The sequence below is a fragment of the Nanorana parkeri genome, unplaced genomic scaffold (genome assembly GCF_000935625.1).
Source record: "Nanorana parkeri isolate BGI_ZX_2015 unplaced genomic scaffold, ASM93562v1 scaffold345, whole genome shotgun sequence".
NCBI classification, from domain to species: Eukaryota; Metazoa; Chordata; class Amphibia; order Anura; family Dicroglossidae; genus Nanorana; species Nanorana parkeri.
Window position 1 is genome coordinate 662,227 of NW_017306613.1, and position 17,452 is coordinate 679,678.

At 45.7% G+C, this 17,452-nt stretch overlaps 1 protein-coding gene across 1 annotated transcript in view; it reads right to left on the minus strand.

Moving 5' to 3' along the window:
• QRFP (pyroglutamylated RFamide peptide) overlaps nucleotides 1–17,452 on the minus strand; it is a 43,021-nt gene that overhangs the window by 1,405 nt on the left and 24,164 nt on the right. The window lies entirely within an intron of this gene.

The window sequence follows — 17,452 nt, forward strand, 5'->3', positions numbered from 1 at the left end:
TGGTGGCAGGCTTCTTCTTCCTTGTTCTCTGTTCCAGCCCACCGATGATGTCTACGTCAGATCTCACTTCTCCCCTGAGCCTTTCACCTGAGATCTTGCAAGATTTCACAAAATCTCACGACATCTCACCGTTTACCATCAAGATCTCCCTGAAAGGCACTGGTGACGTTGCCTACCCAGGGGGCAGCAGGAAGCCACTGGCTATGTCATCCCTGCCTAAGAAGACCAGGAAGTAGAATACACAAAGAGGTGCGTTCACAAAGGAATGTAATTACAGGGTCCTTATTCACAACCGCATACACCTGTGGATTTTAACTTATAGAGGGAAAAGGCCGCTTTAACAACTCCTGAGATAAGTTCCCAGGCATACAATGAGTGCATGGTTTCAAATGAGTGAGATCAAGCAGAGACTTGGGCTGAGATATTGTGTGAAGGAACAGTACAGCATAACCAGAGCAGGAAGCAGAACCTGCATATGTAAAAAGCTCATATAACTGCACACATATATGTATGTATATAGTTACAACCAGACATGGAAATAAGGTTTTAAAACAATACATATTCGTATAATGATTTACAGTGGGCTATTGTCATTTACATACACAGGAACGGTGCTTGACTATTTAATGCCCTAAGCAAAACCTCAATGTTTTTTAAGCTATTTTTTTTAGTGTTTTTTAAACGTGGCTAAACATATATTAAAGAAGAACTATGCCCAACAATTTATTGGTCTCCCAAAACAGGGTTAGGGCACGACAAGTGTCAAGGTTGTCAGTGGACTTATTTCAGCTCTCAACCAAACTTTTAAACCTCCAAATGGCTGGTGTCATAACTGATCACATTTCCAGCACCGTGGCAACTGCAATCCAAATCGAGGCCAAGATGGCACCTTCCTTGACTGTAAATATAGGAGGGTGTAGTTCTGCCTAAAAGTCAATTTCCACCTTTGTAAGTGATTTGCATTTATTGTGGTAATGAAGAGGTGCAGTGATGATGTGTACATGTGCAAAGTTTCATGACTCGCATTTTAGGCTTTCCTCGTTTTTTTAATGAACCTTTTATTAGGCCTTAAGCCTAAAAATTTAAAAAATGTCTCAAGAAAATCAGTCGGACACCAGGGTCAGATGGTATTTGGGCTTTAAATGGCTCTCAGAAAGCTCAGTGCTGGCATAAGTTTTTTGTTCTTTATTTAAATACCTCTGCAAATGTGGAAATGGGCTTTTAAGTGTCATAAAGATTGTATAAGAGAAAGCGGACTAAGATCACAGCAAAATACTGGCCTTCCTTACAGCAGTATAATCCAAATTCAATCACTTGTAGTTCTCCTGTCCTGGTAAGTCAGTGATGTTCCCCTTGGGCCTTAACCTTGTCGTTGAGGTCTGGCCTTAATAGTAAACCTAAACCTAAATTGGTGGAGAAGAGATGATGGCACATCCCCGCCCTGTCCTCTCCTCCTCTAATCACAAAATGTCTTGTAGTCTTAAAAAAAATAATACAAGCCATTTTGTGAATAAAGCATAGTAAAAAGGGACGAGTGATAAGACCAGAGCGCTGTACTGCTCAAGGCACATCTCTCCATCTCTCCCTCTCTTCAGTGCCCGAAAGCCCAGCATAATGTGTAGGAGCCGGCATACTGCAAGGTAAGAATTATATACTTTGCAGTAGTCCTCCGCTACAGCTTTTTTTTTACATCATTTTGCCCAGAGTGTGCCTTTGGGCTGGCCATGAACTGGTGGAATTTTGGCCTGACTAGTGATGTGCAGGGGGTGGGTGCGAATGAACCAAGGTTGCCCCAGTTTGCCCAAAACCCACCAGTTTCACTTTCACACCCCCTCCCGGGTCAAACAGTTGCGGTTGGGCCATTGCCCATCATGTAATTACATGTCACAAAGGGGAGGAGCATGCCCCTGCAAAAACTGATTTGACCGGAAGGGGGTGTGACAGTAAAAATTTTGCGCAGGCTTGGGTGAACTTGTATGAACATGGCTCACATCAAGCCCCCGCACATCACCACTGCTGCCCCGTTGGGACTCCCCGACTCGCTCAACAAGAGAAATAAAAATCTCAGCAGAACAGTGGCTGCAGTCAGTGTTCGGGTATTCTGCCAGTAGCACAACCACAGCTGATACAATAGCTATGCATTCCTCCCTCCATGCTGTTGGTCTGGATTGGGGAATTAAGAGGGTTTTTTTCTCTTTTGCAGAGATCTCAACATTCCCGGATATTCCGGGAGTCTCCCGCTATTAAATAACGGCTCCCCGACGCCCACAAGTGAAACATAGTATACCGGAAAGTAGGCATTCTGGCCCTTCAATTTTTAACACGAGTGGCTGCCTTTGACAGTGCTGGTCTAGCCGCACACCACCTTCTGCTCCTTCCCGAGACCAGCACTGCAAAGGACAGCATCCACACCGAACGTACAGCCCGGGAGCCCGGCCCGAGCACGACACATACCCTGGTGAGACCTGCACGCAGCCCTGGTGAAGCCACCTTCCTGAAATTAGTTTTTGCAGGTTTGGATGTCTGGATTTGGCCCCACAGGGCTGAATGAGGAACAAACTCAATTAGATGAATTTATCAAAACTGGAGCAGATGTAATCTGGAGTAGCTGTGCATGGCATCCAAGCAACTTCCATCTTTCATGTTCAAATCTTAACTGAACAAACAAGAGAGAAGCTGATTGGTAGCCATGGGCAACTGCCCATGTGTATGGCCAGCTTCAGCGTCCCCTAATGTCGGTGCGGTGACAACTTAACTGGGGTCAAAGAGTAGAGTGCACAGTGGCTCAGCATCAGGAAAATGTAGCCATGTACCTTCTCAATAGAGATTGCAGCCTTGAGATCTCAGAGAAGCCCAATCATTTCAACACATGATCTCTGGAGAAAAATCCTCTTATCTGTACTCTGTCAGCAGAGATGACATAACCACATAACTAGGTGTCTACTCATTTGATTGTCTGCCATAAGATTCCTTATTTAAAGAGAGTATGATAGTGATGGGTTTCTTTGTCATTATAGTTCTACTAGAGCTATAGTTATACTAGAGTATAAATTTGTGTTTTTTTTGTTTGTTTTTAGCTCCCTAGACAAACCATCTCTTAAAAGAGAACTATGGCAGACATCCCAACTCGCCAAGATGTTCCGGGAGTCTCCCGCTATAAGATAGCGGCTCCCGGACGCCAGGGAGATAAATATTTTCTCCCGGTAAGGTTTACTCTGCTCTATCTAGCAGAGTAAACCTTTCCCTGCTGTCTGTTTTTTTTTGTTTTTTGTTTTTTTTTACATCGGGGCCGTCGTCAGTCAGAGAAAAAGAAAAGAAAACAGCATAGGAATGAATAGCTAGGCTTCTATTGGCTATTTTAATTCCCAATAGCAGACTAGCTATTGCACCCGCCCACTGCTGCTGTCAATCAGCAGAGGTGGACCTGAAGTTTTACATCAGGTTGCCCTCTGCTGATTGACAGCAGCAGCAGTGGGTGGGTGCAATAGACAGCTTGGTATTGCAAATTGAAATAGCCAATAGCAATCTAGCTATTCATTCCTATGCTGTTTTTTTTTTATAATTCTGATGGCAGCAGGTTTCAGAATACAAAAAAAAAAATACCAGCAGAGAGCAAGGGAAGCATTAGCTTCTTTGCTATCTGCCATCGGGTGGGGCGGGACAGGGGGGCAGAGGGCTCCCCTTTTCAGGTTGGGATGCCTGATTATGGGGTAAGTGTTTTCCCCATAGTTCTCTTAAGGGTTAAGGGGAGGACATATACTAACCTCCTCCTGTGACCCAAAACTCCGTATATAGCGGACTATTGCCCACTATATACTAAGAGTGCCGCAGCTGGGACAGATGCACCCAATACTGTCCAGATCCACCCAGCTGGCTGATTGACAGCCTATCTAGAGGCGGAGCCAGCTGTACCCTCCCCCGTCTGTTCTTCCAGTGAGAGCTGGAGGATCGGGAGAGGGAAATAATCCCTGCTGGGAGCGGTGACTGACAGGGAGATGATCGGCAAGTGAGTGAGCGACGGTATGTGTTCACTCACTTCCCGATCTATAGAGTCGACGTGTGACAGTTTAATTGTCACAGGTGGGCTCTAACTATAAGAATGGGTGTAAATCACTCACCTCATAGTTCTCCTTTTAACCTTTGCAGTGCAGGGGTAGCCCCAATGCAAGGGTTAATATGTGATTTGCCCAGAGTTCTGCTTTAAGTAACACTTTCAGGCCTTGTCTTTCAATCAGTTTATGACTGAAATGAGAAACGGCACACAGATGAGCTCATCTCTCTATCACCCTGCTCTCTCCTCCTATACGTATGTTCCTTGTGTTGCAGCACTACCGATTGGCACCTTATGCTGCTGCTCACTCTTCCATTCAGTCTGTTGCAATCCCCTGTACACAGTGGTGTATTTTGGTTTTGTGCTGCCCTGGGCAAGACTAAGCTCGGGCACCCCCTCAATCTAAATTTGCCCCACCCCTTCCTGTTTAGGACATTTTGCGCAAACTGTCAGTCACTGGATACAATGCACACGGGGGTCTCAGGAGAGCTGTGCATGTTCTAAGGTGGGTTGTACGGGGTCTCAGGAGAGCTGTGCAGGGTTTATGGTGGGGTCTATGGTGGGCTGTGCGGAGTCTCAGGAGGACTGCACAGAGTCCCTTTCCCTGCATACATGTGCTGCTCCTCTTACCTGCAGCTCGAAGTGCCATCAGTACCAACAGTATACATTGCAGTCCCCAGCCTGCTTCTGGGACATCCCACCATCAGATCACATGCTATGGCCAGCCCCAAGTCACCCACTGCTTCTCCTCCACCTCCTGTACAAAGCCAGCCAGACCGCATCTCACTGGGCCCTCCACGCTACCGGGCAGCTCTCTAATTAGGCAGCCGCTCATAGGGACTTGCGGCTGCCTGATTCTGTGCCGCCCAGCCTAGGCCCATCGGGCAAGTACCCAGTATGCCCAAAGGCAAGTCCAGCCCTGTCTGTCTCATTGGTTTGGGGTGGCGTTTTCTGCCGCCCCCCTGGAAAGTGCCGGCCTAGGCAAATGCCTAGTTTGCCTTGCGGTAGATCACCCCTGCCTGGACAGCAGAGCTCAGATACCAAGTCAAATTGAGGTAATTACACTGCTTGCATTAAAAAAAATACATTGACTGATGTGTTGATAAATACAGAGCTGCATTAATTTGTGTCTTTTATATCTGCCTGGAGTTGAGCTTTAAATCCCATTCATTCTGTGCAGACCAGCCCTGTGATACTGTCTTTTCCTACTGTACATCGGAGCAGTCGTCTCGCTCTTGACTTTCTACACTTATCATAAGTCAGGCACAACGTTGTGCTGGAATTGGATGATTCTAGACTATGGTAATGTCCTGGAGTACTTGCCAAGCTGTTTTATCTGTCTCTGGGACTCTGGACATTGATACATTGGGGGTGATTTACTAACCTAAACACACACACACACCAGGTGTGTGTGATTTTCACACAGCAAAACATATTTATCAACCAAAAAGTTTTCTAAAAGCATATTTCCACTAATGCCATATATGGAAAAATCATGCACATGATGCATATATAATGCTGCTTCACAGTTTAGACAAAAATGGTTAGCTCATGCATTTACATTGCTGCATTCATCAACGCAAGCAACATAACATAGAGCTAATTTAGACCACATTACCTAGCAATTCATTGCAGAGCTTTGCACAACACACCTGCTGGGTGTGTACACACTACAAAGGTGTTTCGATTCCTCCCATAGATCATGCTGGGAGGGAACACACTACAGAGGTGTATACACATTCGTGGTGTGTTTAAAAGGTTAGTAAATCAACCCCATTGTGTCCTTTTGCTTTCTGATCTGTCCAGCTCAGCATAAACCGCTTCACATAATGCAAACGGAACCGATGCATTTCTGGGTCCCGGGCCCCTTAGCGAAAGGGATGCTATATACTATTTATACACACTGGGCCAGGATAGTGCCACGGCCACGCAAGGGAGCTGAGGGTTATGGCATTGTGTGTAAACAGACAATCTTCATTATGGAGAGTGGAGAGCGGTCAGGGAGCAGAATCCTTCTCTGCTGAGTTAACCACTAAAAGAAAAACTGGAAGAAACGAGATTCATTTTTGCTCTACTGAAAGCATATAGATTTTAATTGGTGACATTCAATGTCGCTCATGTCCAGGGTTCCCGCTTGCTCATCAATATTTCAAGCCATTGGTTTTTGGCGCCCGACTGCCGCCATTAACACTTCCTGTGCCTGGTTGGGAAAGCCACGGTCGGGCCAGCCGTAGAGATTATGTGATGACTGAAAAACATAAAGGGTGCCGGAGCTGTCAAGGAAAGTCAATGCGTTTTGTTTGCCAACACTTAGAAAAGTTGCGCGGTAAACGGGCTTCCCTGCGGTCCTTCACTTCGGCAAGAGTTAAAAATGTGCATAAACAGAGGCATACAAGAATAAATTGATGGCAATAATAGTTGCCATAAAACCAAGGGGTGGAACAGCGCTTCTATTAAACCTGACTCATAGTAATTCAATAATCTAATTTGCTCTTCACTGACTGACAGTGCTGAGCTCATGCTGGCTGCTGTAACCATTTATACAGCGTCTGCTGCTCTGTGAAAGACTTTATTCCTCTGCTGCCTGCAGGGGAAAAAAACCACATAATTTAAACAGGCAGCTTTTTCTGCTCTTTTTGTCTATAACCAATCAATTGGGTGAAGGTTGCTGTAGTAAGTTATACTGGCATCGAGCTGGGGAAGAGTTTAGTAATATTAAACCAATAGAAAGTCACTTGCACTCCAATGTAGCGTCCAGTCAATCCATTTATTGACTAAAATGGTGCAGCATTTCCATGCAACGTTTCGGAACCAACAGGTCCCTTCATCAGGCAACAGGTCCCTTCATCAGGCAGCAGGTCCCTTCATCAGGCAGCAGGTCCCTTCATCAGGCAGCAGGTCCCTTCATCAGGCAGCAGGTCCCTTCATCAGGCAACAGGTCCCTTCATCAGGCAACAGGTCCCTTCATCAGGCAACAGGTCCCTTCATCAGGCAACAGGTCCCTTCATCTGTTTGCCTGATGAAGGGACCTGTTGGTTCCGAAACGTTGCATGGAAATGCTGCACCATTTTAGTCAATAAATAGATTGATTGGACGCTACATTGGAGTGCAAGTGACTTTCTATTGGTTTATTGTTATTGCGAAGGCATCCGCTGTCGCTGCAGCATCCCGCCCTGTGTATGGGGGTACTCTTTTCCGGTCAGGAGTGCAATGGGACCATTTGGATTTTGAGTTTACTAATATGGCGCTCATGCACACACGATAGAGAGGGATAATTAGATTGAAAAATCGATTGGTTGAAGCTTTACAGATGTCGAGCTAGACCCGGAGTAGGCAACCTTGGCACTCCAGCTGTGGTGAAGCTACAAATTCCATCAGACCTCTGCCTCTGGGGGTCATGCCTGTGGCTGCCAGTCTTGCAATGCTTCATGGAACGTACAGGTCCACAACAGCCAGTGTGCTGAGGTTGAATACCCCTTTTGCTAGACTGTAGCAAGGAAGTATGAGCGGCGGTATTGAATAAGGCTAGTGGTATTACCGCCAACTGTCCCTGCTTGTACAGGACAGCTCGAGGTTATAAAGATTCATCTCTAAGGCTGAGTATACACGGGCGAGCTTTGCCAATGTGCTTGTGCAGCTAAAATCATGGAAATGAATTGCTAGTGATCGCTACAGACGCAGTTTTGAGTAGTAGTGGCCTTTGGTGATATCTAGAGCTGGAATTTCATCACTGCAGCCTGTAGGCACACAACATTTGGTGACCTAAATAACAGTTGTCTGTCAGCATCTCCTCTTTGAGGGCTCATTGACAAAGGTCTGTGTACTGTAAAAACCACCTGGAACTCTGCACCCGGGAGCCACAGATGTTGCGGGCAGGCCGCTTGTACAAGTCAATGACAGGCTACAGCTGTATGCTGGTAAACATTGCTCCGAGCATGTACATCTATAAATGTTTGGATGTATGTCTCTGGACACAGACAGTCTTCGTCCAGGGATGTACACCCAAACCTTTACAGATGTGTCACAGCCTGTCATTGATTGTACAGGCAGGCTGCATGCAACATGTGTGGCTCCTGGGTGTAGAGATCTGGGTGTTTTTTTTGTTACATGGACTTCTGCGCCCATGTGATTGAGCCCCTAAAATAAACATTTCCTTGTACTTCTGGCCATAAGCTAGTTTACAAATATCCTTTTATGAGAGGACTAGACCTACTGATAAGGGGAAAAAAAGTGTGTGGCCAATAATTATACAGGGAAAAGCAGGTTATTTTTCTTTATCGCCTATACAGGCAGATGCCTACAGTTCAGAATGGTTAATCTGGCTCTAGTGTTATTAGCGATTAGTGGCCAGTTCATGCTAAAAGCAATTCTTCCCTATGCATAGCAAGCCCTAGGGATTCATTGCAGGGCAATCAAGGGTGATGATCGCACTAGCAAAATTCACCCATGTGCAGACAGCCGAAAGGTTTTTGTCCCTGGAATGTGTACAGTTTTCAAGACTGAGCAAGTGTATCATTCATTCTTATAGTTCATTGTCTGTATGTGTGTATAAATATTGTCACAGTCAGTATGGTGTCCTATCACAGTTGAAAAAGGGTTTTTTAGGCTTAGGCGATACAGTCAGTCCCCGAGTTACAAACATCCGACTTACATACAACCCCTACTTACAAACGGAGGCTATTACTGTACAGCTGGGGGTCCCAGGCTGCCAAAGTGTACCATGCAGCATTTCAGTAGTTGTAATGCTACCGTGCTTGTGCCGACGAGGAGTGCCCACCTTTTTGGGTCTGGTTCGTAGTACTGTACATACATTACAGGAAGTTGGCTCTTGTTAGACGTGTAGACAAGGGGTGCTCACCTCGTCTTCCGGGTCACTGTAAGGTTTTTACTGCTGTCGGTATCCTTATCAGAAAGATTTAATCTCACTTCCTGTCCTTGAGACAACAGGAAGTGAGAGGAAATCTAGGAAGGGAAATGCACTCCTGTAAGAGTTATCATGGGAAAAAGGTGTCGCCACTGAAGCTTATCACTAATCCTTGTTTCCACGACAACCCCAAATCTTCAAAATCCAATTGTCACAGGGACAGAAAGTGAGGTGAAATCTTCTGAACAGGAGCACACACAGCAAAACAAATGTTACAGGGGGTTAACCCTTCCCTATGCTATCCAAAACTAAAAAACATTTTTTGGCTGAAGTTACTTAAAAAATTTACCTGTTCCAACTTACATACAAATTCAACTTCAGAACAAACCTACAGTCCCTATGTTGTTCGTAACCCGGGGACTGTCTGTAGATTGAGGCATGGTGAACAGCCAGCTAGGACACGCTAGCCTCAATCAAGCTAGCCTGTGATACGTGTTGTACTGTATGTATCTGATGATGTTAACAAATATTTAAAATACATTTCAAGCTAGATAGAAGTTTGTATTAGGCACTCCTAACCACACACTTAAACTTTGTCTAGACACTTCCTCTTTCAGCAGTCTAAAAATGAAGTCAAACCATAACCCAGTAATTTGCATGGAAATAAAAAGCTCCAAACAACGGTGTGAGTGAAAGGCAAGAGAAACCCAAGGAATACATAGCTGCTCGAAAACTACCAGTTCCAAGCTCCTACTGTGAGGGAATTCAGAAGACCTTGCACACCTTCTCAGTGGGCCTGATGCTGTAAAAAGTTTGGGGTGTGTCAGTTAAGAGCCCCCTGCTTGCACATTTCAGCTGTTTACATTTGTCACTGTTCAAAGCCTTATGGTTCAGCTTCTGTATATTCCTCATATCTAGCTTCTAAAGGAGGCTGATAATGTAGGCTGAGAAGACTTTCTTCATAATATGCACATGTGCCCTGATTTTCCTCCGAGTCACAGATTTTAAAGCTTTGGCCCCTAGAACGGGATTCTGTGCTCCTTATACTGTGTTAAAACCAATGTTTTATCCATACATTCTATGGGTATTTGAGGTTAAGTAGAAGCAAGACTGTAAGGTCAGAACTCCAGCATCAGTCCCGCAAACACAGCACAGTGGTGATTGTACAGAATGAACAAGCCAACTTGAGTAGTCCGAGGTTTCACACAAATGATGTCCTTAGCTCAAATGTGAGCCCAGACTATGCCCTACAAATCACCTGACAAAAGCAGGTCCAGTATGTTAGAAGATGGATGGTTACTGGGTGCTATGCTGTGATAATTGGGCGAGCTGTCCTTTTGTAGCATCAATTAAAGTAGAACACCAGCATCAATTAAAGTAGAAGCATCCATTAAAGTAGAACACCAGCCATTTTTGTATGGAGTGTGGGAGTTTATAGTACGGTAGGTTTTAATTCTGTCTGTGGTCCTTTTGGTGAAGATTATGCTTTGACAATAACCTGCACAAGAGGTCTTTTGAATGAGATGTACAGACAACACATAAACCTAACTCCAGCCAAACTGTTTTTTCCCCCCAGTTTTGGCTAGAGGGTGGAAGGGATAAGTTCTTTATAGCAGTCAGTGTACCCATAGGAGGAGATTATCCTTATGACAATGGCCACCAGCAACACACTTCTTTTGAACACATAAAGACAACACATAAAGCCCAAATCCAGTTTTGGACAGAGGGTGGAAAGGATAAGGTCTTTAGAGCAGTCAGTGTCCCCACAGGACGATGACCAGTAGCACAAGAGATCTTTCAAACAGGGAGATGCAGAGAACATATAAAGCCAGAATGCGTTTCTTCCAGTTTTGGGCAGAGGGTGGAAAGGATAAGGTTTTTAGAGCAGTCAGTGTCCCCACAGGAGGAGGTAAGCCCTATGACAAAGGCCACCGGCACAAGAGATCTTTTGCTTGGGGAGATACAAACAACATATAAAGCACAACTCCATCAAATTTCTTTTTTCTTGTTTTGGGCAGAGGGTGGAAGTGATGAGTTGTTGTTTTTTTTTATAGCAATCAGTGTCCCCACAGGAGGAGATTATCCTCATGTCAATGACCACCAGCACCAGACATCTTTCTAATGACAACACATAAAACCCACCTCCAGCTAAAAAAAAAAATTTCCCCCCCAGTTTTGGACAGTGGAATGAATAAGGTCTTTACAGCAGTTAGTATCCCCACCAGGCGTAGATAAGCCTTATGACAAAGGCCACCAGCAGGAGAGATCTTCGAACGGGAAGATGTAGACAACACATGAAGCCCACTTCTAGCTAAAATGTTTTTTCCCCCCAGTTTTGAGCAGAAGATGGAAGGGAAAAGGTTTTTATAGCAGTCTGTGTCCCCTTGGAAGATTTTTCCTTTTTTCCCCCTGTTAGAACAGGAAGTAATGGGACAGCTCCCCAGATGGGACACTTTTTATAGTAAAATGTAGAAAAGTTAGGTCCTCGGTCAGTTTATTATTACTGTGTCTTCCTGTCCTAGTGACAGCCACTCCCCTTATTTCATATAATTGTCATAAGGACAGAATGTGATGGGAAATCTGTCCACTGGGAGCATAGACCACAACACTTCTTAGAGTAAAATGGAGAAGAATTAGATCCTTGCAGGTTTTATAACCTTTCTGTCCTGATGACGGCTTCTCCCCTCATTTCCTGTCCCGCTGTCACAGTTACAGGAAGTGAGGGGAAATCTCCCCAATGAGGTCACAGATCGCAATAAACCTGACAGAAATATGTACTCTTCCAATTTCTAAACAAAAAGGTGAGGTTGGAATTAGAATGGGGAAGGACTAGAACCTCTGTTTTAATTTCTATGTGTGTCCCTGTTGCACAGATTCCCCCAATTCCGTCCCAGTGACAGTGGTCTCCAGGAGAGGGGGTTGAGGAGGAGTGTCTGTAATGCACACCCAAATAGCAAGAACAACCTGTCCCAACCCTTCCTCATGTAATTAAAAAATGTTTTAATTGCTGTCTGCCTATGAATAAGTGACCACAATCAAGGACGTGGGCGGTATTAAAAACCTTTATAGAGGTTATAATCCTTCCCCAGTCTATCCAAAATGAAAGGTAAAGTCAATCTCCAGGCCAGTTTAAAGGTAAAGTCCACATTTTCCAAAAAAATAAATATTCCTGAGCCCAGTCGCTTATTCCTGAGCCCAGTGCGTCGCTTATTCCTGAGCCCAGTGTGTCACAGAGCGGGTGCGCAAAGATCCGACTGGGAGGGGGGCCTATTTAAGATGGCCACGACTGCGGCAATGTGATGTGTTTACTGTTACATCCTGAATATGTGGTGTAACCAGTGGCGTCACAAGGGGGGTGCGGCCCGCACTCGGGTGACACCATTGCAGGGGTGACACCAAAATGACAGTCCTCTAAAAAGTTGGGCACTCTGTCATGGACTGAAAGCCTGGCAGTGTCAGGAGAGAGGAGGGGACCCGGCGGCATCACTCATCCCGCCGGGTGAACGCCCCCTCCTCTCTGCCGGCATCCATCACTAAGATGGCCGCCGGCATGCGCGATGAGGACGCTGTGGGGTGTCGCCCGTTCTAGAGACTGGGTGACATCCGGCCTCGGGACACCCCTAGGTGTAACAGGATATAAAAAGTAAACTTGCCCTTTATAACTACAATAATAAACGCAGTTGAGTTTATTATTAATAATTGAGTGCATTGTTAAATGCAACTAGTGTACTTTGACTTGATATCATCCTCTTGCAATTCCTATACAAACATCACTCACTCAGAGTGGGAGGAGCAACACCTAAGCCATTCGGGTGTCCTACATGTAGATTTGCTGACAGGAGGAGAGATGACGTTATCTGTCTGCTGCTGCTCCTTTATTGTCCAATCACAGTCTGGGAGCAAGGAGGGCACCAGGCTTTATTTCTTTAGTGCGGTAGAGAAAAAGTGAAGTCACCACCCCGGTTTGATAGTGTAAATCTCCGGACTGGATGGACAAAAAAAAACCCCCAATCCTGCGGCAGATAAAACATCTCTGGCATATATCATTTAACTACATATTTAGATGTTTACCTGAAGTTCAGCTTTAAATTGTCTGCAATGGCTAAAAACAAGTTTTGGTTGGAGTTCTACTACAAAATGACAGCTTGGCCCAGTAAGGCAGCCCCGTGAGAGGTTTACTTAACTGTATTCTGGATATGAAATTTCAGATTGGAAACATTGAGCAACACCTGTACCTAAAGCTGGCGTGTGTGTGCAAACAATGCATAACACTTCCAAGAACTGTGTTTAATAAAAAGAAAATTGTCCCACTGCTCTTCCTGCCTGGTAATTGAAATTCTACATCCAAAATGGAGTGAAGAAGCTCTTAGTTACTGAAATATCAAGGTTTTAAGATGATTCCAGGAAAGGTTTGCAGCTGAGTTGGTGTAATTAAAGCTATCAGGCTGCCATTGCACAGGATTTTATACCTCCATATGCCCCGGGTGTTTATTTAATACAGGTATTTATATAGTGTGGACAATTTACGCAGCTCTTTACATACTGCAGGTTCACGTCAGTCTCTGACCTCAAGGAGCTTACAATCTAAGGTCCCTATCTCGCATACATACAGGGCCAATTTAGATGGGCGCAATTTAACCTTCCAGCATGGCTTTGGAATGTGGGAGGAAACCGGAGTACCTGGTGGAAACCCACGCAACCAGAGGGAGAACATGCAAACTCCTTGCAGGTGGTGTCCTGACCAAAATTTGAACTGGGGTCCCCCAGTGCTGCAAGCAGGTCCGGCGCTACCGCAAGGCAAGTCAAGCGGCCGCCCGAGGGCGCTGATGGGGTGAGGGCGGCACTTTGCAGATGGGAAGCGGTTGCGGGCGAAAAGCTAGTATTGATGGTTGCGGCCGGGGCGCACAGAATCAGGCAGCCTCGGCTGCCTAACAATCAGATCGGGCCGGGTGGAGGAAGAGGAGGGGCCGAGGCAGGACCGGAGGCGGGGCTGTACCGGGCCGGGCCCAGTGAGATGGGACCCGGGCAGCATGGAGGCTCCGGGGCTGTCACTGTGGAAAGCGAGTTGCTTCTTTTCTGTTCATAGCCGCTGCGGTCCTCCTGCTCTTCCAGTGTGGGCATCTGACCAGGCTCAGGCTGCACCTGGGGAGGGCTTAACCTAAGGGCTTGTTTACACCGAAAGCGGTGCGTTCCAGAGCGGTAGCTGCTGGAACACACCATGATCTTCCCCCTGTGTTCTGGGACAGGAGGGGTGCATTAAAGTCAATGGCACTGCTTCCATGCCTCTCCAGCAGTGGCGATCGGACGCTTGGCAAAACTTTGCTCCATCCGAGCGCACTGCAGGCGGGGGGCACCACCACCCCCCGCCCCAGAAGGCAAGTTTCGTGAGCGATCGCTGTGCGTTCCAGCAGCTACAGCTTTCGGTGTGAACAAGGCCTTAGTGTTCTGCTAAGTCCACTGTTTTCCTGAGTGCATCACTGTTTCCAGTGCGTCACTAATTCCTGAGCCCAGTGCGTCACTAATTCCTAAAACCCAGTGCGTCGCTTATTCCTGAGCCAAGAGCGTCGCTTATTCCTGAGCCCAGTGTGTTGCTTATTCCTGAGCCCAGTGTGTCACAGAGCTGGCGCGGAAAGATCCGACTGGAGGGGGGCCTATTTCAGATGGCACGGCGGCGGCGATCACACCTGTCAGCGCTCCCTCTCTCTCCTCCCGGATGCTGCAGATAGAAAAAGAGATTGAGTACACAGAGTCCTCCATCTCTCTTTCTGCAGCCTCTCTTATCAATGAACCGGAATCCTCTATCCTGCATGTTTCTGTTCATTGATAACATGAGGACACAGTATGATTACTATAACCACAATCATGAATAGATGTAGATCACTTCCCATTCATTCATAATTGAGCATATAGAGTCCATACTATGTTCTCAATTATCTACAAACACTCAGCGATCACTGACTGCTTGTACCCGCTCTCCATCCTGACAGCTGTCACAGGAGGCTGAGCGAGCGGTGTGAGGGTAGAGCTCAGCCTCCTGTGAGAGCGCCGGCTGTCTCTGCCCACACACCGCTCTCCCAGAGGGGAGATGTGGGAACAGAGGGGATGTGGGGGAGGGTGGGAACTGTATTTGTAGTCCTCTATAGTTGATGTAGTCTGTCTAGAAAAAATGGTATCGGTGGATCTCTACTCCCAACCATGCCCGGAACCGAGGTACAGACATGTATTAATATTGATGGGCGGCAGGGTTAATTGACTACAAGTACGGTGCATAGGCAGCCGTCTAAGGGCGTGCGCGCGGGGGTGATAGGTGGGGGGCGCAAAAATGCTCCTTCTGAGTAGGCAAAAATCCTTGCACCAGCCCTGGCTGCAAGAAGTGCTAAGGGTTTGTTCACACCAATTGCTGTGCGCTCCAGAGCGGTAGTTGCTACATTGAATTCAATGGCACCGCTTCCACGAGCCTCGATCGGACGCGTGACAAAACATTGCCTGCGTTCCATTCCACTGCAAAAGCAAAAAATAGAGCAATTGCACTGCGGGCAGGGGGGCTTGGAAGCGGTGCCATTTAATTCAATGCACCGCTACGCCCCCTCCCGCCCGCCCCAGAACGAAGGGGAAGTTTTGTAAGTGATTGCGGTGCGTTCCAGCAGCTACCGCTCTGGAACGCACTGCAATTGGTATGAACTAGACCTAACAATTAAGACACTGCTTAGCTGTTTTAACTGATTCTTTGGCATGTCTTTCGCTCATCGGTGGCGTGGATGCAGATGGTTGTATAATTACACTTCATGCAAGTTCCTCTCCAGCCCCGTCTTTGTGTTCTGATTTGTCAAGTGATTTTTCATGTCACATCAAATATAGGTATAGGGAGCAAAGCTCCAAGTGAGATGTCTAAAGTTCATAATTCTTCATTGCAAGTCCTATTCAGTAAAAAGCCAACGTGCTTTGGGGGTTTAGAAGACTCCCCTTCATCAATGCTTAATAGTTGCTTAATAACGTCAGGATATCAAATATGGGTGATATGTCCCTAAAACCCTCAAAAAGTTTAAGATGTATCTCCTATGTGCAGCTCCTCTTCCTCTGCTGCCATTCCACTATTACCTGGTATCTGTTGTCAAAATGGAATTGTTACGTATTACATAGAAGGAGCGGCTTCAAAATGTAGATTAATACCAATAAACTAGAGGCTTTTTAGGGCTTTTAAGGTGTACTCATACACATATTGAATAAAACTCACATTTTATTTCTATCAAACTGAAATAGGTACGCAGTGTACCTGTGTGTCCATCAATACAAACATAAGAGCTAATAACAGTTTAAAATTCAAAAGTACAGGCCACGTCTATTATGGCAACAACCTCCCCACATGTATGTCCATAAGGAGGTCTAGATACAATTGTTCCAGCCTCAGCTTGCAGCTTGAACCATATCTTGTGGATGGAGGAGGTGTTGCGCACTCTTGACGTGCTTCGCTCTCAGAATTATAGCGTGGCAAGTACAGTCACCACCGGCCCGATCTTGTGCATGAAGGGACGCACTACAGGTGAAACTCGAATAATTAGAATATTGTGCAAAGTTCATTTATTTCACTAATGCAACTTAAAAGGTGAAACTAATATATGAGATAGACTCATTACATGCAAAGCAAGATAATTCAAGCCATGATTTGTCATAATTGTGATGATTATGGCTTACAGCTCATGAAAACCCCAAGAACCCCAAACCCACACCCTCAAAAAAGTAGATTACATGCAATCAATAAAACAAGGATTGTACATAGAACAATATCGGACCTCTGAAAAGTACAAGCATGCATATGTACTCAGTACTTGGTTTGGGCCCCTTTTGCAGCATTTACTGCAATTACTTTTGCACGATATTCTAATTATTCGAGTTTCACCTGTACATCCCCATCCGTGTGTGTGTGTGTGTGTGTGTGTGTGTGTGGGGGGGGGACCGCTGGAGGGATACAGCGCAAACACCACGACCAGCACAGACTCCAGTCATCAACCAGATAGTTTGTCTGTTACTTCAGCGATGTACCCACAAGGCTGTACACTCCAACAAGGGCACTCCGACTGCTCAGACTGTGAATAAGTACACCTTAAAAGCCTTTCTAGTTTATCGTTGCAACTCATCAGGGTGTGGTGTACTAATGTGGGCCCATTACACTATGGTTTTTGTTCAAAATGTAGTTAGTCTGCAAGTGTCACTGAGTAATACAGTGTAACAATCTATTGTTAATTGTTACTATTTCATTCACATGTAGATCAAAGGTGTGACCTTTCATCTGCTGCATCCCCTTTTACAGTGTAAACTCTCACACAGGCAGGGCCCTCCTTACCATCTTGTCCTAATTTGTATTTTAACTACAGTATAATGTATTCCTTATATTGTAAAGCACTGTGTAAACTGATGGCACTATATAAATTCTATATATTAATATAATAATCTGCACGTGCCATCAGTAACCCCACCCCTTCCCAAACCGTAGAATTAAAAATAAGAAAAACCCCAATTGACTACTTCCCCCCCTATTA